Raw genomic sequence first — 23,563 nt, forward strand, 5'->3', positions numbered from 1 at the left:
AGGATTTCAGGGATTCCGTGCAATTTGAGATTTTACATGATTTCTAAGTATTATTATAACATTTAAACATTTCATGAATAATTTTCAAAACCTTATGTGAGTTCACTAGCTAATGATTTCACAGAACATGAAATAATTTCACAGAATTTCAGGGATCTAATGTGATTTCAAAGATTTGAAAGATTTAAGAGATTTCACATATCTTCACAGAATTTCAAATGATTTCGAGAGATTGATGAGATTTCAAAAATTTCAAAAATTTCAGAGATTTGAGACGATTTCAGTTGATATTAGACAAAGATTTGACATCGTTTCAAGGGATTCCGAAAGACTACAGGATTTCAAAGATTTCATTCATTTCAAATGATTTCAGGTGATGATTTCGCAAGTTTTCACAGGATTTCAAAGGAGTTCGAAAGGTTTCACGCGGTATTTGAGGTATTACAAGTGATTTCAAATATTTCACATTACTTCACAAGTGTACACCGATTGCAAGGATAGTCAACCCCTCGTTATTCCCCGACTCTCACAACTGACGCGCAGTTCTTTATTAGTTACTCCTCGCTCCGGACTTGCAAGTTTTGTATTACAAAAATATACACATACACAAACGCACTGGTCGAATGTAAAAAAAACTCGTCCATTACACATCAACGATGTTATTTGAACTTGTCACATTCTATCACACAGCCTCTGATGTCTGATTTTCCAATTCCGCACTCCATGTATGTCTTCGCGGCTCGACGGATCGTTCTGGACTATTTTCTCCGAGGATGAGCATGCAAGACGTTCAATTGAAAGGCTTCCTATTGCCTGACCTGCACACCGGAAGTTGCAGCACGACACCGAGGGTGCAAACGGTACGCAGCATGGGGAGCGAGGCATCGAATGAAAGGAATACACGGCTCTCGAACCAATTGAATGGCCACGGGGAGGATCCGCTAGTGTCTTTGATTTCAAGGTTGTCTTCATCCAGGACGTAAGACACTTCGCAATATCGACGATAACACAGTTTCCTGAGTCGAGTCCTGGGAAAGAATGGATCCCCATATGCTTTTACATACTTACCGATGAGATGTTCAATTACAGATTTCGGCTGTAATTTCGGCGTTGTTTCGTGATGTTCTCAAATTTCAAAAAAAAAAAAAAAAACTCGGAAACAGTACGACAGTTATGTAAACTGTGCAGATATCGAATTTATTTGGCTCAAAGACATTCTATTCAAAAAGTTCACCGCTACGCTTGGTGACATTTCGTACCGTTAGTGAATTTTTTGTAAAAATTTGAGCGAAGTTATCGATGTATTTGTATTCGCATTATTAAAATAATTATCGGTATTCAGTGTGAAACTTTCTACAAATTACACTGAGTTGTTTGTCTCTGATTATCGTATTAGCGTGAATACCGTTTTCATAATTCAAAGTCAGTCGTTTTGCTTGATTTCAGAAATTAATGGAACCAATTGAGCTAGCAGACGATGTGGCTGGTTGGGCATTTTTTTTTTTTACATCTCATTTGAAATTCACTTTACGACGAGGCGTTTATTTATGGTTGTTCGTAATCAAACGCATTTAATTACACGGAAAGAAAATAAACAAAAGTCAAATAAATTTGAGAGGAAAAGTAGTTGCAGGTTTAAGTTAATTGATAATAAATAAACTTGAGACATTTTGTTAATTAAAGAGTTGCGTTATAGATTTAGTAGAACGAAAGCAGTTTCGTATAATTTAGGTATGGGTATGCTGAAACTATTACTCATGGAATTACTGCTTTTAAAACTTTAACCAGACTGAGATTTTCTTCATATATCCCCGTGCTTATCAATTCTGGATAAAAATTTCGAATTAAAGAAATAATTGCATTTCAACTTCAAAGCGTCAAAAACTTACAAAAACAGAACAAGTTCGAATCTGTTAACTATCGATATTATTTCTTAGTGGACAGTTTCAAACACACTATTTTTAATCAAGCAGAAAATTTTTTATGTGACAGTATCACCTCTAAGACCCTACATTTTGTCAATCCTAGCGTTTAAAAAAAAAAACAAAAAAAAAAACAGAAAATTCATAATACATTCGTAAAAGCTTAATTTCTTACTCTCATTATTTCAAGCATACTTCTATAATGGGTTTAGTTTTTGAAATATTTTTTCAGCACAGCAAATTTTCGATCCAAAAAAATTCATTTTCGTACAACAATTTTACAATATTTTCCACTTTATAACGAACATGTGAAAGTTATGTTGAGAGTGAAATTGATGTCGAACAAAATCTTCCACGAATACGCAGTGAAAATCCAATCCGGATGAAGCTGATGCTAGCAGCCAAACATGTCAAATTTCTCTCGAATAGGACTATGCAGTACAAATTTATATCCATAATTCTAAAAAAAATGTTAGCTTTCTATGACACTGATAAATTTTCTCGATTTTTGGACATTAAAGCCTCATTTTCATTATTGACCGCTCGCTTGGCTGTTAACTCTGGCTGCTAGCTTCAACCTCATCCGATCTGGGTATATAATTTTAGTATGTTTTTTACGTGCAACGGAAACTTTCAAAGAATTTTTGTAAAATTTTCAAAACGCTTAGGTATTAATTTGTTGATTTAAAATTTTTGAATTACTGATAAAAACGAATAAAAAATTTAATCCCATCATAAAGCCGATCTTGAAATAATCCGATAAAAAGAATGTTTCGAAATTTCAAAAATGATGGAACTATGGAAAAGTTTGGGTATTGATAACCCAGAAATGGGTTTCTATGAGGGTTAGGTACAAATTTCCATTGTAATTAAAACAGTGATGACGTCAAAACCTCGTCGAATTTGCATCGAATGCCACCACATATTGCTTGTAAATGTTCGATTACGAGTTTATTTTGCTGCAGAAGTATTTCCGACATAGTAGATTCTAAACCGAAAAAAATTTGGAACCATTTTAAATGTCTGCATTGTTACTTTCATACGATTGTCGGTGAAAAAATATCCGTGAACCTTCTGTATTTCGATGTTGCAAGAAAACCTATTCGAACCGTTTTGAAGTAATATGGACAGCAGCTCGTAAGTCATAATGAAAACTAGAGTTTTTTTTTACTAAAATAAATAATATGAACGTGTAAATCGATGACGTAAATTTAGATGTTATCTAAGATTACTTCTAATCGGATTAATTTAATCATTTATTGACTAACAACCGTAAATAAATGTCTTTTAAGTCAATTATTCTTCCGCATAAAATAGATCTGACAACAGTGCATCTAAGAGTTGCATGTTGTTACCAGTTTTTAGTTGAATTTCATTGATCAATTTACAAAATGAGTAACCAAACAACTCATTTTCGACAAAACGGACGATTTGCAGAGGAAACAATTATAAAATGGAAAAATGTTTTTTTATTCGTCTTTACCTCACTTTCACGAGTCGGATATGTTATTCATTTTTAAGTATGGTTGACCGATATTTTCGTGAATTTTTTATCATTTAGATTAAAATATTTAGAAAACTTCACGTCAGAATACGTTTTTTATCATTTTTGCGTAGTCTACGAGAAATGATTATTATAAATTAAAGTTTTTCGTATTTTTGTCTTGAGCAGTTTTGATTAAATTGTATGAAAAATGTGCTTTTTGCACAAGATTCCCTATTGACTACATGTTAAATATCCAATTGTTAATAATTAATTACACAAAAACTGCACCTTGGATCTTTCTCAAAAACTTACTTCACACCTATTTATTAGCGATTATTGACGTATCAGAAATTCGGCTTTTTATCTTTACATATCTCTAATGTCCGAACAACCGTAAACTCGAGCACAAGCACAATTCCAGCTTCTTAGCCGGAACGTGACGCGTGTTAAACGTTTAGTCGGAAACGTATCAACGATTTATCGAATTCCGAAACCAAAACCCCTCGACTTTTATACGGATGAGACTCTTCCGTTGGGTGCAGATCACGGACTGGCGGTCTGCATTAGGGTATTACTTCAAGTAGGTATTGGCGTCTGTTTGTGGCATACAAAGTGCTTCGTCACGTCAAATCGACGATGGACAAACAAACAAGGCGAAAGATGAACCGTCGTGTGCAAACGAATACAGTTGTTATATGACTTGGGGAATATTGGATACCTGTTTACGCGTTGGAATTGTTATCTTCCCGATGAAATTCGCGTCAATCTCAATTCAGCTCAGCGTCCACCTCGAAATGACATTTCCGAGGCTTCTGTGAAACGAATAGAACCGCTCTACCAAGCCTGCAGAGCTCGACACACGTCACAATCCGTGAAATATGTAGGTACTACAATTGCGCGAACTTCTGAACGGGAAATTCCACATGTCATTTACGTGTTAAGAGGATGAACGAAGAGAGTTCATTGTATAAAGGGTCTTCAGCAATGTTACGTACGCCAAGGATAGTGAACAAGGGTAAAACAACCGTACATCCTTACCGCATAATCAACACGAATCTGGGGAAATTCGAATGATGCAATTGTTGTAACCTGAATGTGAAATAGTTAGGCTAAGGTCCGATGGGCAAGTTAGACACATGTGCGAATGAGATGTCCTCTCTGAATAACCGACCTTCTGTGGTCAACGCCAACCGGCGTCGGTTCGTAATGAAACGCGTGATGTGAAAAAATGTAAAAGCCTGTTATTCGTTAATAAATATTATTCGTAACGGTACGAAACCCTGTGGATTTTTATTTCGAACGGACGCGCGAGTAACCTTTTAAAAGATGCGAAACAAGGTAAAGATATGAGAAATTTGCGAAAAGATTTTCAACTTAGAACGTCAAGTGTTCAAACTTTGATATTTTTTATTTAATTCTCACGAAATGAATATTTTTTTATTTCGTGATTTGCTAAGCTGGTTTGGTTTTACGGCAGGTTGATTAAGTTAGTGTATTTGCTCAAGATGACTCGATAATGACAAAGTTACAGCGTCTTGTAGAAAAATCACCGAATCGTAGAAGAGTTTGGCATGCCACCTAATTTTTAAAAAAATCGGACATTCCGATGTATCTAAGCTGAGAAATTGAGCATAAAGATTAATTTTTCCCGAAAGTCAGAAAATGAATTTCTGACTAAGACGAAAGGCTAGAAACTGTCGGCATCTGTATCTCTAAACCCAAACAATACCTTGAAGAATGCAATGCGAGTCTCGAGGTAATAATTTAGACTGTTCACTTTCATATGAAATTGCGTAGTACTTTATGATGCTAGATCCGCAATTTATTTTACTTAGTTCGAGTTTATACGTATGCGTAAAAAATTTGCACCAATTTATGCAAAGTTCGAAGGATTGAAGTATACCTATTATTGCAATATGGCAAAAACATGGTCCAGGTTTTGAAAACTTAATGGTTAATTTACACAAACAATTTTTTATTAACCTACACTAGATGCCGGAAAATTTGTGTGCGATAATTAATGATTTTTCAAATTTTGGTTGCTATTTTTATCGCTATGGTTTACTGGATTGTTATTCCGACAGAGTGATATGTTCGATAAAGAGGCTTATAAGCAAAAAACCAATATTTTTCACTAATTTCGTCACAATATATAATCGCCCATGATGTGATATGAAAATATAAAATTCTTCAATTATATAGAAACGATGAAATATTAACATTTTATTTCAAATCGCTTCAAAATGATTGAAAATATAGTAGATTCGTTCCATTTTATTCTACGATGACTTATTTTCTTCCAAGAGATTATTTCATATCTAATAATACTATTTTGCATCCAAATAGCTTATCATCAACAAACGGCAAATTTCAGTTGACTACCGAAAGAGAAAATGTAGGATCTTGTTCATAATTTTAGTATTTCTTATTTCTAGACTTATAAAAGAATCTTCGCAGTAGTTTAAGAATATTAAACTCGATAAATACTCATAGTGTGATCATCTCGTAATAACACGAATAAAAAGTATTGATTTTTAGATCACCAGCATCCTTGAATTGCAACAGTCGTCAGAATTTTTCCACATTGGTGAGAACCAAGTTTAAGTTTCCGGTACATCCAATTATGTACTGGATTATATGTGAAAAATTAATCCACCTGCAGGAAACAATGGGCCATAATACTAGGCGTAAATATAGTTATTTTCTTCGACGCCACGTTTTCCAGCCTGCAAGAGTATCACTTATTCGCATTTCCGTTCACTGCACTAACATCACGATCCATTTCCGTCATTTCACATGGAAATTTTATACTCCAGTGTCTTTTCCGCCTGCAGAATCTTTACCACACGTACACGCTATCCCCCATAAAATTTCAGTTCACCTGCGGCACTTTCTTCAACGAAGTTGCGGCCATGCGTGGCCGTAAATCCACGGTCATAATGTACAATATTCCTCTGTACACGAGTGTTAGGATTAGATATAAAACCACGTGTAAATACCTGTAAGCATATACTAGGTTGTTTTGAATGGAAGCAACATTTTTTTAACTTCTACCTGAAAAACTTTTGAAAAGTCGCTTTCCGAATTTACGCAAGGGAAAGATGATATTTTTTTCAAATTGTTACCACTTACGCGTGCTTAATGATCCGAACTTCGTCCTTGAAGAATTTTCTTAACAATGAGAATCAAATTCTCTGCAAACACACATGCGTGCATCGAGTCAGTTGGTTTCTAACCGGACGGAAGGAATCGTGTGTTCAGGGGAAGAAAAATCTTGACAGGAAAAAAATCAACGTCAGAAATAGAAATCAAGATTTATCGTTATTTGCTTGAGCCGTAAAAAATTGTTATAAAAAAGTTCCATTTCAGGTTATAAATTAAAAAAAAACAAAAAATAATAATAATGCGAAGGTATGCTCTTTTTTATGCGAAGTGACCATTTATCGTAATTATATATGCCTGATTCAAAAATTCATCATGCTGTTAATTACGCTGATAAATTTTATGTCGGATAGCTGAAAGTATGCGGCAGCAGGTGCGAAAAACTTCTGGCTTCTTAAAGTAGTATCATAATAAATTCGAACGCGTGCCCCTCACAGTAATTGCAGATATGCAATTGAATTTCAAGTCTTAATACTAGCAACGAAAATTATTGCATAATATGCTTGAAGTATTTCGATGGATGTTCATTTTTTAAGTATTCGTATTTTTTATCCACCAGACATTAGTTGACACCGATATGACTCTAGAAACATCGGTATCGAACCCTTCGATTATAATTCCAGTATTATGCATTTTCAAAGAGGTTTTCGTAACTTACGAATAAAACAATTTGACGAATGCTCGAGTTACGACTGTCTCATATTAAAATTAATATAGAGTATCGATGTTTGGTCAGCCAACCTACATAACCATTGATTTTTTTTCCTCTTCGCGTCAGGTGAGCTTGTTCAATGTTCATAAACACAGATCATAAATAATTCGGCACGGTCTACTCTTCTCGATTACAATGTAATTCGTGCGTGATCGTTAAAATACTTTGCACGTTCAACCTACACCAAATCGCCACATACATCTTCTGTTGTAACCGGCACGTATATTTACATAGAGCTAGGACAGTTGATTGCCGGGAGAATTAGGTCGCCTTCAAGACTCGGCAGAAACAACAATGTGATTACTGAATTATAAATTGTTCGTCAATCTGATTAAATCAGTCGTCATTTAAGTCCATATAATGAAATATACGCTAGAGAAATACTTGCTGCATCGGACACAGAACACAAAACGAAGGAAGAAAGGGGAATAAGAATGAAATCACAGAAGAAAGTAAACTATACGCTGCTATATGCTTACAAAAACAGAATACGATGACGAATGAATTTAAGGTTATACCAGCAACGAACAGAGATAATGTACTTTATACGACAGCAAAAATCTGCAAACTGCAGGACTCCCGTACGCACCGAAGACAGCGAAGGGAGTACAAGGCAAGGAGGTAGTTTGAATCGAAAACTTTCTACCAATCGCATTGCAAGATCATCGATCGATCGATTTTAGGCATTCCTGCTGTCAATGGTAGTTCGGTGCAAAAGGAACACTAGCGACGCTAGTGGTATAAAAAATAAACCAAACGTGTACGATTACTTTGACGAGTAGTGTCAATTCTTCCATCTGAGTTCGGTTTCCTTGTGTTAGTCTCCGTGAGCACAAAAATTGCAAAACTCCGTATTGCGTGACGCAATCGGCGCGGATTTGGATTTGTATGTGTATGAGACATGCAGTACTTGTATTTTACAATATTCAATTTTTTAGATTTGTGATTTGGAGACGTTCAAGGTAAGATTAACAGAGTCTGTCTTGGAACGGTTGCGAAGTGTTTCAGTGAAACAACTTGTCTCATTTTCAAGCTACTTCCGGTCGGAAGGGGAGTCGCAAACGCGGCTTAACTACTCGACTCGGTTGCGTCTACGCTTGGCAATTATTTCAAGCAAACATTATTCGAGTTATTACTGCGGAGCGGACGTGTCTGTGCCCAGATGTTTGAATATAATGCCCAGGCGATTTAGGTGTGTCAGTGTAACAGTATCAGTTGACCTCCGAGCAAAATCGTTCTGAACCCAGATCTGCAGGAGCAGCAATTACGCAAGATATTCATGAAAGGTTTGCATAACGCATGGAACTTGCACTTCACAGCAGTCTGAAACTGCAGAATATTGTTCGTAAAGGGGAGTCGATCGATTTTCGCGATCAGGAATAACGTGTTTGTGTTATAAAAAAAAAATACCAATCTCCCACTCATTTCTTATTAAACTTTGAAGAGAGTGGTCAAGTAACGTGATCACTGTAGGGCTGTGTGATTAATCGATTAATCGCAATTAAATTAAATTGTAGACTTCGAGTAACTGTTTTTCCGAATAATCGATTAGTCATTTGTTTTAGAAAACGATCAACGCAAAAGGCCGATTAAGCGATTAATCGCATTTGATCAATCGTGTGGTCGAGAAATCAATTAAAACGAACGTCTTTGATTAATCGATCAATTGGACAGCCCTAGTTATCGTGGTCTGCAATAAAGTGGTCGAGTTGAAGAAAAATAAGCGTTTGCACCGAAATTAGTATAAATTGTGTACGGAAATGAAAGCCGTTGAATAATGATATTCCAACTCCCAAAATTTGATTCGTTTCCTGTTGTTCTCTTCCCGTGAATTAAAATCAAAGTTATTTGTGTATTTGTGCGTATTTGTTTAAAGAAAATACATTGTATACCTTTCAACTTCTGCGGGACAACGACGAGCTTCCGGGAACCGTTCCAAACTTTTCCGTTTCAACAGCCATCTTTGAAATAATCACGGAGAAGATAACAATCACTGAAAATTTCCTGCGCAGTTGTTCCCAGCGATTTCGAACTTGTTCTTTAAATGAATTGAAGCAGACGTTCAACGAGCTAAAATTATTTCATTAGTCTGCGTTAACAATTGTCGAACGAAAGTACGAGGGGCTTATAACTTTCCCCTCGCTCTTATTAGCCGTTATTATTAATTATCCAGCGATCAAGTTTTGCAATTTATATTCACAATAGGAGAGTTCATACATCCGTACGTCCGCAATTAAATTACTCACAACTTTTCATAACACACCGTTTTAAATGGGGTATTTCATTCCATGCAACGTATGTAGGTAATTGCAATTTTCACTTCAACCTCCAGTTTCACGCTTCTGTACCAGTGTACGTTTTATTTATCACATTCACTGTTTGTTTATGCCACTTTTCATTGAATTACAAGGGAACCCTCATGAATAGGAATGAACATTATTATCTTCTCGCCTGTTCTGGAAAAATTTTCACAACTTTAAAGCTGCGAAAATTGCATAATAGAGGCAGGCACATTTCAATAACTTTGTCGTCGCTTACTCGCATAATGCATACATCACATGACGCAGATGACCACCCTCGTTACGTAACGTGTTTCTACTCCCAGAGGTGAAGTACAACTGACAACGAGTCACAGACAGATCGAGTCGAGCCGTGCATTTATATACGTACGCGTTCTACTTTACTACAATATACCTACGCATATTTAAGAAGCCAGTTTTATGCAACTGACGAAGTGTGCAGTCACGGTCTTTGAGTAGTTTAATTTGTTTTCTGCAACGCCGTTTGCCGGTTTATACGTACGATGCTTTTTTATCGGATTTTTTTTTGCTCTGTGTCGCTTTAGCGCAGAGTAAACGGGTTTGGAGCAAAACGCAGTCCTTCCTTATTTCGACATCTGAAAACCATAAGAGATGGCTTTACCAAAATTTCCTACTTTCGGTTAAGCGGAAGTGATGACGTTAAAAATCGATAATTGAATAAGCATCGACAAAGTTTATTAAATACAAAATAAAGTAAAGACAGTCGATGGATTCGATGATCTTCGATGTTTCCACATCTCGCCCCTGCATTCACAGTGCTTTAATGACTTATCGGTTTCATGCTATGGATTGAAAATTGAATGACTCAAATTCTTAATATCTAACATATACTAGGTTTTCATTTATTTCCCAATGACAAGTGAGCTTGCCATCCAGGTTTTGTTTGTCTCGATTCCTCGTTTACATTGGCTTTGTGTTTCTGGATCATTTCATAGAGAACACAAATAAGTGAATAAGTTTGAAATCCAAGATGTACGAAAGAAGTTTTAGATTGGCTATGTTTGGTAACAACAGGATTTCTCTTATAACTATCGTTGGATGCAATTTGCCGATCATTTTAAGTTTTTAAATAATTGCTTCTATGAATTTGTCAAGGTTCACTTACTTCTGGCACGATTGAACCGGCAAGATAATAATTGTTACGTGAGAAAAGTGTGATTTGAAGAGAGAAAAATTGTGAATCGTTAAAGTTGCGCTGCAGAAATCGAAGAAGAATGGAAAAGCATTTACGGAATCGGTTATAGGCTTAGTTCGAAAATATGGGCATTCTTTAATTCTCATTATCGTAGAATCGACTAGAAATGGCGATGGCGCGATTCGAGGAGTAGAGCAACAGTTAGTGAATCAGGTCACTAATTCAGGTCAATGATGATCTTCATTAATTTGAATCCAAATGTCACTCGATTTTGCGATGAGTAAGTTTGGAAGGAAACGGTTCTATTCCGCAGGAAGCATAACAGATTGATATTGTGTAAATGTGAAGGTTCATTTGAGAAAAATCATGATCCAATTTATGCTAAAAGAGTGCGGGCGAAGAGAAAAACAAGTCATAAAGCAAAATCCGAGACATTGATTACGTTCGTAACATCATTCTTCAGCCTAAACTGAACTTCTATCAGAATTCAAAGCAATTTAAGGGGCTGTAAATGGGCTTCACTGTATGAATCGAAATTTAGAAGAAGCTAAAAAACCATTTGGAAAGGCTCGAGCAATGCTACTTGCACCAATGATAGTGAACAAGAATGAAACAACATCCTTTATATGTAGTAGAAATTAATCCAAGCAAATTCGAATATTACAAGCTAAGATATCAAGAGTTTCAGAAAAGGTTTAATGACTAAAAACTCGAAATGATGAAATCGATTTTTTTCTTTAATCTAATTTTAATGTTCTTGGGCATATTTCGTTCACCAATATTTATCTTCACAGTGGATAAAAACAGATTTCTGTAAGCACGGCACAAAATATATTCAACAATAACATTTTCGCGTGGTAACTATTATTATGTAGCATTTCTTGAATGTCTTTGTGAACGTGACTAAAGTAAATCCAAACATTGGAATTGGATTGAAAACACAAGAATTCACTCATTTTAAACGTTTCGATTATAAAAATTTTCTCAAATTGTTGGCATCCCAGTTTTTATTATTCGTATTATGCGATAAGAGGTGTTGTTACATTCGTGTTTGCTATTACCGACACAAATAACACTATTAGAGAATTTTTAACAGTCTGTTCTCTTTTCCCTGGCATCGATTCAGCGTCTGACTCGTTCATTTTTAAAAGGTTTTGTAACCATTTTTCACAAAAAAAAAAAAAAGAAGAAACGTTAATGTTTCATGTTAAAAATTGAGACGGTCCCTACGCCCGATAATGCGTAGGTATAATAGAACGCCCTCGGTGGATGCTGAATTATTCACATCCCATAAACTCCCTCCGAAAGTGAAGTTATTCACGCTCAATGAACCGATTCATCGACGTCCCTTACCGTATAAAATTTGGGCAGGTCATCTTCAAAGGGTGTCACATTTTCACCCTTGCAAATACACACACGCACGCATGCACGCGCACAGATATATAATTGTTCAAGGCTCTTAAGTAATCGTCAAAGAGTCGATAGGGTGACAAGACTTTAAAAACACCCGCGACAGGTCACCTTTATAATTTATCTCCAAGAATCCGACGCCCTTTGAAAATCCCCTTTTACTTTCGGGTTCGTGCCGGACTTTCCGTCAAAGCTGTAACACGGTCAAGAGACTTTTCTTTCTTCCGGTCAAATATTCCCAGGCATGCGAAACCCAGTGACGAGGTAGAAAATAGCGGCTAATCGAGAGGCGAACGAAACGCCGGATATTTCCGCGATATTTTAACCGTACGGGCCGAAATTCGAGAGGAACTCGAACGCGAAGGACGCGCTACCGGTTCAGTCGGAGTAGGAAACGAGACTAAGAGAATCGAAACGCGGGAAAGAAGCCGCGGTGATCCAAAAGTGCAACAGCTGTAAGGCTGCAGGGTGCATCGAAGCGTGTGCTCGCTGCGGCAGGTGAGTTTGTTAGAAATTCGTTAATTTCAGGTACAACGCGATGCGTGGGGCTCCACTAACATCGGCGTGCCTGCTGGACGATCGAGGGAGAGAGGCGGACGGACGGAAGAAGGACGAAGAGCGAGGCGAGGAGGAAAGAGGAGGAAAACGGAGGGCTGGCAGGTAGGGTTCGGCACCTGCCTTCTACCTGTTCTACGGGACTGCACTGACGAAAAATATCATTCGTTACGGTTACCGAAGAGTTCTGGTGATATGGGCATTGTTACAATAACGGTGTAAATATACTTTTCGAATCCCAAGGAAACGTGGCCTGGCTAACTATTTACTGTAATCGGCATTGTCAATCAGCTGGTTTAGTCGACTACATTTTTGTCAGTTTAATCAGACCCGTCACACGATCGATTTATTGTTGCGCGATCAACGTCAAATTGTATTCCAATAGTTGAAAAAATGCTGTACGAGAGATCGGAATTAAAAAAAGCACGGTTACAGCTACAAGAGTGATTTTCATTTTATACCCGTTGGAATTTTTTTTCATAACGGTTTTAAACGAGAATGGTCAAGAAAATGTGAAAGACAAGATATGTATCTCGGTGTGTTCATCGGAAGTCGTTGAATCATTGCGTCGCGAAATAATTTACATGTTCAACTTATGATACGGGAATAGTTTTTTAGACTTGTATTAAAAAAGGACCAAAGACTAGGAAATCTGTCCTACACTATGATAAATGTCTCGGTTTTTGTAATGCGATTTCGAACTCATCGGTCGCCACAATTAGAATCTCAATAAGCTGTATGGAAAAGAAATCTTTGCAAAGTTGACTCATTTTTTGAGAACTCATACTTTTTGGAAACCAATCTGGAACATATTTGATGCGAACAGTTTGCTATGATTCTTGCCAAATGGCTCGAAAACTAAAATTAGACCGATTACAAATAACTTAGAAATAGCTGGTGATTGAACTGAGTTACTTGACTTGTTTTTGGTCAATCGAAGGGTTCGATTTTGCAAAAAAAGTAAAACATGAGCGATGAGTGAACATGAGAATTACCAACAAAAATACATTGAACAATAATATTGAATAGAAATTTTAGAGATCAATCTAGCACCTAAAATTGTGGATAGCAAACAAGTTAGATTTAAATGACTTCCAAATCATTTTGGTAGCAAACCACCTTCTAATGTCTGCACAAATTCAGATTATCATCATTAGTTGCTGATCAACATAAGATGAAATGAATAACTGATGATTTCCACGCTTATGTAAAAAAAATTTAGTTTTTCAAACAATTACGATCACGACGAATTTTGTAATATTTCCTCTAATTACGTCAACATTGGGTACTATGAACCGGTCCGTTTAACTGATTGAGATAATGAATCCAAAGGACCATCTGAATCGAAAGATAGAAAAAGAGGAAAAACCGTTTCAAAAATTTGCAGTTATGTTATTTGCGCCAATGATGTAAAAGTGAACCGGAATGAAATGAAAATATTTACCATGTGATAGTAGGAAGTGATTCTGGGCGCAAATTCGAATAAGATGAGCTGTGATATCAAGAATTTCAGAACATGTTTCATAATTGTAATGTTCCAAATGATTTTGTTCTGGTGTTCTTGATCCCATTTTAATATTTAGGCTGATTTCCCTTAGCATAGCGATCTTCGGAGATCGTCTTAAAAATTACTGACAAATAGTTATCTCAGGCGTTGGTAAAAACGGAATTCTGTAAGTACTGCAGGTAAGATGTTCGTCAACAATTACATTTTCGCGTTGAAACTATACCGTAGTGCAAGATTTCTCAATTTTTTTGGAGCAAAGTGCGGGGATTCGGTCGGTGAAGAAAATGAGTTCAAGAACATTAGAATCGGATGAAAAACACTGCAATTTCGATTTTTCCGGACGTTCTAATTACAAATCCTTTGTTCAAATTCTTGATATCTTGTGTAATTCTAATTTATTTAGATTCATATCTACGAGCTATATAAGAAATGCTGTCTCAATCACGTTTATTTATATTAATGACGCAAACAACATCGCTAACGATTTTTCCTCCTTTCTTAATTTTCGATTCAGACACACCAGCCGATTCGTCGTCAAATGGTTAAATGGAACTACAGGGACGATTACATTTCTCATCGTTGTATTGAAATTAGCGCCAGCCATCATATATGTGTATGTACCACATGGAGCGGTTCCCTCAATTATCCAAAACAGGTCTAAAGAAAGCGCCGCCCGAATGCGCATTAGAATTCACAATCAGCATTGGGTATTCAGGAGAGAACAATTGGAAGCAAAATACAACGCGGCACAAACACTGTAAACACACGTTACTTATATCACTTGGCTATGGAAGCGTCATAGAGAGAGAGAGAGAGAGAGAGAGAGAGAGAGAGGGAGAGAGAAAAACAGAGAGAGAGAGCGAAGGCTGCCCACTTTTAGCCATCAATCGCAGAAAATCGCGACCGGCGCCGCGGCGAGCAACTAGCGTAGGTCCATTGTTCCCTGGCCGAATCCGCACTTCGAACACTCCCCGAAACATTAACGGCCGATTTTAATCAGGCCCTATTGTTTTTTACCCGTTCGTTAGAGCGGCTCGTGTATAGCCGATGTTCCGCCCGAAGATCTTCGCCGCCGACTGGCGACCGGCTGACCGAAGCCGAGCCGAGGTTTGGAAGCGATTGACCCGCGTTCCAAGTTTGAAAAACGTGATAATTTTAAAATTGTAAAAAGACGAAGCCGCGGTGGAAAATCCGGGGATATTCGTCATGATCGGAAAATATTCCGTGAAAATATCTCGTGCCGGTCTTCGGCTTTTTTTTTACCACGGTATTTGAATTCTTCGATGCATGTACACGAGGAGCATGAAAGGGTCCCAGCTCGTGATGTACAGCTCGGTTCAGTTTTGACCCTCGATATTTTGCGCCTCACGCCTCTCTCTCTCTCTCTCTCTCTCTATTTCCATTTCCATCCCTCTGCAAAAACGCGTCGAAATTCTATTCATGAATTTGACACACACACGGACCGAAGCTCCGCAGCAGGTTTAGATCAAGGCTGTTCTTTACGCACTTTATTATTCAAACAAAATCGAAAGCTTCTCCGCACGCCACGTTTCTAAACTCTCGGTTTCTTCGCCCCGCCCAGATCGAGGAGAATCGTACCTCGTGTGAACCGGCTTGTACACGACCGGCTCTCGACGCTACTCCGGAACCCTTTGACTCAGGACCGAAACAAGCATCCGTTGGGCCCCCAGGTTTACGCACTCAGGTCCTGGGTGAAAAAAAAAAAAAAACTAACGGGAGCACGAAAATACTATCGAGAACTCACGACGAGCAGATCCAAATCCATTAGTTAAAAGTACTTCGCAAGAGTATTTTCGCTCTCCTGTTAATTTTGTCTACAAAATTACCGAAGATTGAAAGAGAAAAAAAAAATAAATAAATACAGTTGTTCAGAAAACTTCCCGATTTATCGCGAAAATTCGTGAGAACTTCAGCTTCTTTCAGATTTTTCCAGGAAGTGTTTTCACCTCATCCTCGACGGGATTTGGTCGCCAAAAAACGATACTTTTCGTTAATTTTATCAAGATGTAGTTATAAATTGAATGAATATTCATCAAATTGTTATATTTGTAAGCTGCGAAGAGCTCTTTAAAAATACGAAAATTAAAAATACTAACTCAATTAATTTTGGGGATAATTAAGGGCTCCAAGATATCATACGAACGTTTATTTAAATCCGCCCAAATATTGTCCTTACATTTTATCACCTCTCCCTCTAAGGAAAATTCAATATCGATTAATAAAAAAAGAAACACACACACAAGAAAGTATAAAATGCGAAAGTTGTTCAGTATCGTAATTGAAATCAAAATTCGTTAGCCAAAATTTTCAAACATGAGTTTTTTTCACAAAAAATGAACATCGGTCCCATTTTTTCCCTGAGGTTTTTTTTTCAACACTTTGTCACAAGTTATGAAGTCACACATTTTTCCAAACCCCGGACGGATCTCTCAAAATTTGATACGTGATGGGTTTTTGAGGTTTTTAAATTTCAAAATGCGAAACAACAGATAGCTTAACAGATCAATTAGCTTGAAAATGGATATACCTGAAATGTTCACGTGGCTGATTAAGAATCTAAAACCAGAACCAACAAATTCAGAAAAATGATGCGGTTGTATTTCCAATGAAAAAAGCTTCAAGCTTCATTATAAAAAAATGTTGAAGATTTTGAATGACGTATCTTGATTCAAATTACGGCACTGAACAACTATTAAATTTTTCATTTCTTGGTTTATCAAACCATCATTTGTTAATCGCTTTCAGCTAATGCTATTCAATTTCCTGTGGTGTGGAAGAAAATATAGTTGAACCATAATTCAGCCGATATAAAAGTACACTTGTTTCAAATTTTCGAGTCCTTGAAACATCTGCAAAGTTTCATTCGATTCGGAGGCGGTCAGTTGGGTTCGTGTCTTTGTTAAATATCGATGCTTTATTTAAAATTTACTTTCAAAACATCGTACAAATATTGATTACGATCGAAAAATGGCAATGTAATTGGCTTCCCTGTACTAAAAAAAAGCGTATTAACGCGCAGAAATGAATCGTCTGAAAACAAGAGCCATGATAATAGTGCAATCGAACGAATATGCTAGGTTCTTGAATGAAAATAATCCCATGAATGCTCAATATGCGTCTATCCCGTGATAAAATTACTAAAAGGTGGCGGTTTTTAGCAACCAACGTCTTTAAGGAATACATAAAAACAGGGCCCTTTCAGGGATCGATCCGCCGCTGGCACCTCCGCCAGAGTCCTAAGGACATAGTCGGTTCTTCCTCGGAGTATATCGCTCTCGTTTGCGGCGTGGGGGCGACCGGTTTTCACCTTGAGGTGGGAGGGGGGGGGGGAAGACGCGTTCAAACCGCGGCATCCGATTCGTCGAAAGGTTCGAAGAGAGCGACGTCGTTGGCCGAGAACGAGGCGTAACGAATACCGGTGCAGGAAACCGGCGGGTGTAAAGGAAAAGCAAGAAGTGTGAGTCGGCCGCGAGGCTCTTGCCTCGAGTACCAGGCGTCGCTTCCGAAGGTGAAACGACAATTCGAATTTCAACATGGCCGCCGTGGGTTTCACCGGAATGTTTTTACGCTCGGTTCGCCGGTATGCGTGCCTTTAAGTACGGGGTATGTCGCTGCGGTACGTGTCGCTAATGGGCAGGTACATGCCTATACGTGCGGACAGGACTCGTACCTTCGAACGTTCTCTTATATCCATGGTCTACGTTTTCAGAAACTTCGCTCGGCTTTGGGGATTGAGCAATTTGTTCGCGGTGCCGCCGCTTCGTGCTCAGGTACACTCGGCGAAGTTTATTCTACCACGAGGAATCGGCTCGGCCGTTACAAGTTTCCGGCATTTTGGGGAGGAATGTATATATACATGGCTGAAGAAGTGGGTGAATTTTGGAAATTCATATCTTGACACGGTCAATCGTTCCATTCAATCTGAGTTTCTTTTACGTGAAAGTATGTAGACTGGGCTTGAATTACATATCTTTTTTATTAATCAATCAATTAATGGGGAGCATTGTTATTGACAATATTGTAACTTGCGTTTCGCTCAATGACATGCTTCGCAGTACCAACGATATCTCAAATACGGTTCAAACGAATTACTTCAAATTTGGAGATAGTATTCTTGGATTGCTTATCCTTTTTGCCACGACTTTAATTTTCTTGATCATCATATTTTTTCGTTAATCGAATGAAATGGTTTTAATTTTTTGACGAAAATCTGAATCCTAATTTAAAACGGTGACCAGTTTGTTGAAAAAAAAAATCGGACTCTGACAAAAACAAGAAATTATCTATGAATAGTGTCTTCAAAAGGCATAGCTGGATAAGCATGCAGAATCTGCCACCACCATATTTTTTATCTACAGTTGGAGGATCATTTCGCAGACACCAAATAAAAATAATTGACCCCAAATTTCAGCTCTTAATCTTAAACAACTTTCGAGTTATTTAAAATAAACCCTTATCCTTTTTTTTCTTTTAATAGTAAAAATGAAATTTAACAAATTGTGATTTTTTACCAAATACTTGGGAGTAAAAGAAGTGAAAAATTATTTTCTTTATGATTCTCAAATATGAAGCTAATTTTTTTTTTAATAAATAAGACTAGAATCATTTTTCTAAATGTCTTTTTGTAGACATGCAATCACCAAAATTCAATTAAACGCGTCTTTTGTACTTTTTTATACTCAGGACTTTTTTCACTTTTTTCGATTTGATGGAACATTGTGAAAAAAAATTGAAAATTGAACTTTCGTTAGAAAACTTCCCGTTTAAACGAACTAATCCTACTTTACGAGTAAAAAATTATATAAATAATTATTTTTTAACAATACATGCGCATTATACTACGGAGATACCAATAAGATCAAGATATATGTGAAAGAAATCAAATAGAATAAATCCTCGTCACTATCCTCATTAATTACTACACAGTTTCCTGTATGATTAAAAATGTGACTCAAAACTTTTGCTGGTTTTACAATTTTTTTTTACAAATATCTAGCATACGATAGATAATAAACTAACGTTGCTGTGTGAGAACAGCAACCAACCGTACCTCTGCGATTGCCCATCACAGCAATATCTGGAAATCCTACTTATCCCATTGCCGTTAAGATGATACTCGATACAACAATATGTCTTTGCATTGATATGTCGAGATTAGACTTGAACTTGAAAAATGTTTTCAGCCGTTTTTAAAGTAAGTTTAACGTGTAGAAAGTTCAGGCATTTTTCATATCGAAGTTTCACAGTCTGCCAGCCTTCCACTACTTTGATCTATGATAGACAGACAGACAGCACACAGACAGACAGACAGACAGACAGACAGGCAAACAGGCAGGCAGGCAGCCAGCCAGTTTGCTACAGCGAGTTGTGCAAATGGCAGACGTACGGTTGGTTGCTGTTCTCAAACAGCAGCGATGGTTTATTATTTGTAAAAAATTGTAAAACTTAGCAAATATTTCGAGTCATATTTTTAATCATACAGGAGACTGTGCAGTAATTAATGACGATAGTGACGAAGATAAATTCAATTTGATTTATTTTATATATTTCTTAATCTTATTGGTATCTCCGCAGTTTATTTCGCAATTATTGTTAACGAATGATTATTTATATAATTTTTTACTTGTAAAGTAGGATTAGTTCGTTTAAACACGAAGTTTTCTAACGAAAGTTCAATTTTCAATTTTTTTCAAAATGTTCTACTAAATCAGAAAAATGGAGAAAATTCCTGAGTATAAGAGAATATAAAAGACGTTTTTAGCTAAAATTCGGTGATTGCATGTCTGAAAGAACACAGTTGAAAAATTATTTGAGTCTTATTTATTTTTAAAAAAATTGACTTTATATTTGAGAATCATACCTAACGAACATATTTTTTCACGTCTTTACTCCCAAGTAATTGAGAAAAAATCATCATTTGTTAATTTTAACTTGAGCTATAGCAAAAAAAAAGAACAAAGAGTTTCTTTTAAATAACTCGCAAACTGTTCAAGATTAAGTAGCTGAAATTTGGGGTGAATTATTTTTATTTGCTGCCACAATGATCCTCAAAGTGTCGATAGAAAACGCCTTGGGGGCAGAGATTCGGTATGCTTATCCAGCTATGCCCTTTGAAGTGAATCGTTTGAGTCGTTCTTGAAATATCGTCGGGACTGCAAAACGCGTCACCGAGTGAAATGGTTCACGGTATTGTCTACAGAGACCGAAAATTGACGGAGTTGACGAGAGCACCGAATCTGCCGTATTTGTCCCAACCAACTGGCATTTTCCCCTGTCTACGCCAATGACTCGCAATCAGTCAATCATAAGCTTCCGTGGCTGTGTCATAGCACGAAATGAACCAATTATTTTCAATCACCCTGTCACTAGGGACAGTAAATAACGGCTTATTCGGTATTTCTCAAACTGTTATAATAATTGATGCTGCAAAAATTAACCTCTACTTTTCGTACACCGGAAGGAGGCATTTTCTGGGTACACATATTTGTTTTTTACCGGAAAAATGGTGACAAATGACCGACCATCAATCAACGTTGGTGCAAGTCCAGTCGATAGGGATAAATTTGGCCACTCGTGGCGCCACTGACAGTCGCGCTCCATTCCTATAATGCTGTTTACTGTCAATTGATTCTGATGATAAACGCGATTAAAGCTCGATTTACATAGTTTCAAATGAAACAAACCCTGACAAAATTATAAAATTAGTTGTCGAGGCGCAAATAATTACCGAAGTTTATCCACTTTTCTAGCAGCTGACATTGCCCACGTGACTTTTTCAACGAAATAATCCGGTATAAAGGATACCCTGTTAGTAGTATTCAAATGCAATCTAAATCTCTTCTTACTCCATTCCTTACTGCATCCCTAAAACTTTTGTTGGGCGAAAATATTGCCTAGAAATTTTTTAAGGAGGGATTTGAACATTCCACTCAAACTGGGACAACTTTTATACGCGCTAATTTCCATATAGCACCGAATTTACACAGTAATAGGTGATAGCCGTAGCTGGAATTTTGTAGGCCCAAGTAATGAAAAAATTATAGTAATGTCAGGATGCATGTCGAAAAGAATGTTGTTACCTGCCTTCGTTCGCACTTGTTTCTTCAATTCATCTAATTTCGCAGTCTCATCGAGACATAGCTCATCGTACTAATAATTCAGTACTCAATTTTTTTTACATATTTTGCAACGTATCTAACTCTACTCAGGGACACAGCTGTCAAGTTCGTATGATACTGATCGGAAGATAAAGTGTCTATAGTCATAATGGTATTGGCAAGGTTAATTTTCCGTGAAATGAAGTGTGAAAAAAATGTTTCATTTCCGAATCCATTGAAAGTTGAGGAATCAATTGAATCTGTTTTTGTAATATGTCACAGTCATCTATCGAACAAATACAAATAAAATCGACTTCCAGATTTGATTTTTTAACGTAAAAAATTCTCATATTCATTATGCGTAGACATTCCATATTTTCTAGAGCATAGGCGCGCTTCGCGTGCTCTCCTGATTATTTGTTATTTTTCATCATGAAAATTGTCTTCGTCTTTGTAAATACTGACTTCTTTATTTTTTATCTTATGCAGATATTCTGTATTTTAAGTATGCGGATCTGCGTACACGTTTAGCGATAGTTTAGCGTTTATCATTCTATTAGCAGGAAGTAAATTAAGATACCAACCTCTCGTTCCGTATGGACGAAATAATGTACGAATCCACGTGCGGTCCTATGTTTGGATCTATCGGACTTATGTTTAAGGATTCATTGTAATATGTAATCTGTTTGAAAATATCGTGGAATTTCGGATTTTCACTACTAAATAATTATTTCAATTCACGAGGAGGACTTGGTAAAAATTTTGAATATACTTTCCCATGGGCACAGTAGTCTCCAAGTGATAGTTTATTGGAAGTTTGTTCGATACTTTTTCTCCTTTGAAATGTTTAGCATAACATTTAAGGCAAAAAAATCTATTAGCTATGCATAATATTGATCATCATTACTATAGTTTATTTTGTCTGTCTCGCTAATTCGATAGACCATATTCGAATTTCTCATAGATTTATCTTGTAATGTAATTGATTTTTCTAAACTTGTATGTGAAACGGACTTAACGCTATCCGGTTCAATATTAATCAAATTTTCTGAGGACTTTATACCTCTATAATTCTTTTTTATAACTACAGATCTTGCTTTCACTTTTTAACAATATCTCTGTTGAGATTCTTTTTTTTCCTAGTTCAGTACATTTCAGAAGTGCATTTCTTCTCTGCTGCTTCCTTACTTTTTTAAAATTTATATTGCTTACTTTTTATATTTATATCTAAACTCGTATTAGAACCTTTTGAGAAACTTATTTTTTTAGGCTCCGGTTGAGTGATCATTTCAAGATTATTTGACCTGCGTCTGTTGATTGGTTGAATACTACGATTTTTATTTATAGTTACACCCATTGGTCTTAAATCGTATTGATCACCGAAATTTTGATTATTTGCTATAATACTGATATTTGATAGTAAGTACAATTTTAGTTACACCCGTTGGCGTTAATTTGTATTGATTACCGAAATAAAATTCGTAAATAAATTTATTGAAGGGTTTTGCAAATTAGATATGCCAATTTCGATATTATCGTCGAATCAATAACAAGAGGAGAAAAAAAAAAAACAACAACAACAAAATACTTTTTCAACGCCAAGAAACCGCCGGAACCCGAGGAAGCCCGGTATACTTGAGCAAAATTATAGAAAAAGCACACAAACATTAGCAAAATGCCAACAATAGAATTTCCCACGAACTGGAAGCAGGCGGCAAAAAAAAAGAGTTCATCTACTTTTGATCATAGGAGGATTCAACATCATCAGGTTACCAAAAGTTTTAAAAAATATGCAATTTGATCGACATATTTAAGGATAAATGTAAGAAAAATTGGATCAGTTCTACAAATTTTAGGTAGTTAAATAGTCTTCGACATGGGTTTTAATATATCCATAATTTTAATAAGTATTGCGTGTTATGACCCTTTTTATTTCGTTTATGCAAAGCGACAATGTTAAAATCTGTCTTTACTTTTTTGCTGATTCTGATTGCCTGGGGCTGCATTCAATGCGAGTAGAAAGTGCATATATTAAATCCTTGCCCTTGATCGAGAAGGATAAAACAACTGTTAAAGTGCCTTCGAGCATCAAATTCATGATCGTTATAATCCGTGTCACATCTTGTTGGTACATCAAGGTCGGATTTTCGCTGATAAAGAGGCCACGAACCAAAATAAGCATAACGACAATAACAATTCGAAAACATAAATCCTGATCTAAAATAAGTGGGTGCA

The 23,563-nt window shown here is 36.6% G+C and overlaps 1 protein-coding gene and 1 long non-coding RNA gene across 5 annotated transcripts in view; both read right to left on the reverse strand.

The window, feature by feature from the left end:
• The window catches only part of LOC107219511, a 251,610-nt gene that overhangs the window by 72,819 nt on the left and 155,228 nt on the right, over window positions 1–23,563 (reverse strand). The window lies entirely within an intron of this gene.
• On the reverse strand, window positions 5,402–9,923 carry LOC124293268. Of its 2 annotated transcripts, none has more exons than XR_006903179.1 (3): window positions 9,175–9,923; window positions 6,541–6,602; window positions 5,402–6,407 (listed from the first exon to the last, which is right to left on the reverse strand). It is a non-coding gene; the product is annotated as an uncharacterized LOC124293268 (long non-coding RNA). The 2 variants fall into 2 exon arrangements; XR_006903180.1 differs by having other exon boundaries at window positions 6,541–6,681.

Source organism: Neodiprion lecontei, chromosome 3, assembly GCF_021901455.1.
Source record: "Neodiprion lecontei isolate iyNeoLeco1 chromosome 3, iyNeoLeco1.1, whole genome shotgun sequence".
NCBI lineage: Eukaryota > Metazoa > Arthropoda > Insecta > Hymenoptera > Diprionidae > Neodiprion > Neodiprion lecontei.